The following is a 2,173-nucleotide window of genomic DNA, read 5'->3' on the forward strand; positions in this document are numbered from 1 at the left end:
CAGGAAAGCTTAATTAGTTTGATACATACTAACCTTTCCAGCTAGTTAAAAAAACCAAAACCAAAACTACCATAATCTGAAGGTCAAAGCAAAAAGTAAAGAAAGTTATCTGGACTTTGCAAACTACACTTCTTGCTACAGCGTAATCAAGTGGGGTGGCGTAATTTAAAGACACAAACCCAATAGGTTTTGGATATATATATCTACAAAGATGTTTACTTTCAATTACCACAGTAAAAAATGGGCAAGTAGCAGTTGCAACACAAGGCGGTTTTTGAGATGGCTAATTACGCAGCCATTAGGTGCATCTGGCCCACTGAATTTTTAGCTGAAAATTTCCTTGCCTTCCTAATCCTACATTTTCCCCTTAGTACACTGCAATCCCCAAAGCAGTTCATGGAGGGCTGCAGTTATGTGCCTTTGTGCCTGCTGAAGCTAGTGCATATCTCTCATGGCATTTGCATAGCTTAACGTGTATGAGTTGCAGCAGTGAGAAGGCAGCTTGCCACTCCATTTGATCTATGGTCAGCTATGGGAGCACAATGCTGGACTACTCTTGGCAATCATCTCCATCAACGGCATCTGCAGTCTGCTCCACCCCATTTTTCTGCTGCCTACACTCCAGGGACAAATGGAAAAAGCAAACTCCCACACTATACTAACATGCAGCGGAGAAAAGGGAGGAATTCCTATTATTTCCTCCAATACAAGGGAAGCAATTAATTGCCCCCCAAAAGCAATGTATTTATGAATAAAACAATTACAACCCCGTAAATATATTAAGTAGACAAAAATAAGGCAGCAAACATACTAAGTTATTTGCATTAAATTACTAAGGCTAGTTTTAAAATGTATAGTTGAGAAATAGGAATTTCACACCAAGAGGTACCACCCTGTCTCAGGAGATTTAAGGCTTCTCCTACCTTCCTGCTGTGCAGGAGAACAACATGTAAAAAATGCTTAAAAGACAGGCTTTGACAATCAACATTTTTGTTATTGTTGCTACCTTTTTTTTTGTTACTTAAAAAAAACCAACCACAAACGTATTTGCTAACTTCATCAACTATGGATCTCATAGAAGCGTAACATCTAAATCTGATTTTAAAATAAAATTTCTATTTCAATCCAACCAACACAGACTTTTTTTTTTTTTCAACAGGAATGGAAACAAATTACTTCTTGTGAACAACGTCAGCTGCTATCTTGGTTCAAGTATTTTCCACAGCTTAACAATTCCATTACTACAGATCCTGCTCACAATGCAGCAGAAAGCATCCCATTTTCGGTCTTTTGTTCGCTATTTTCTCCGCACAATTTTTAAGTAAGGACAACTGAAGATTTCATGGAAGAACTCATTGCCAGTCACATTTAAATGCATAAAAATCACACAGTGGGATTTAATATTTGTTTTGAATAAATCTGAACCCCTGACCAAGGCCTTTCAGTGAATACAGTCATTGGAATCTTCTGGCACTTTGCTGAAAACAAAATGCCAGAAGAAAATGGATTATTTTTTTTCCAGAAAGATACAGAACCATTTCAGGCAGAGTTGTTTTTTGGGGGGTTGTTTTGGTTTTTTTTCCCCCTAACATATTCATTCGCCATCTCTAGACAACTACTCCTCAGAACCTATTTAAATATGTATGAAAGACTGCTCAATAGTCACGTACGTTTTAGACTAGAACACGTAGCTGTTTTATGACAAAATAACTACTAAAGCTCCTAAACAGTCAACACACACCTGCTGAAAAAATGCAGTGATAATTGCTTATGCTTCTCCTTAAATATCTGGGGAAATTATTACCCTATTGGTACATATTTATGATCTAGAAATACAGATTTAGATCACTGTAACCAGATAAGGTGTATGTGGGCAACAAATTAAGAAAAAATTTACTGTCATTAATTTATATTAAATTTCAAAAAAAAAAAAAGTTAATCGGGGAGGAACAAATCCTGATTCTTTTACGAAGGAAACCGTAGTGCTTGCCCTACATACCACAATGACACATATATGAAAGGAACACAGCTTGGGAGGATTTCTTTTAAATGTCTTCCTGCTTGGCTGGACACCTCTGTCGTTCAAGCTATTTGCGCGTTCGTCATGCCACACAGCTTTCTGTCTCCTTGAGGAAAGGGTTCCCCGGCCATCACCAAAACACCCAGCCCCTCC

Source organism: Egretta garzetta, unplaced genomic scaffold (assembly GCF_000687185.1).
Source record: "Egretta garzetta isolate BGI_Z169 unplaced genomic scaffold, ASM68718v1 scaffold190, whole genome shotgun sequence".
Lineage (NCBI taxonomy): Eukaryota > Metazoa > Chordata > Aves > Pelecaniformes > Ardeidae > Egretta > Egretta garzetta.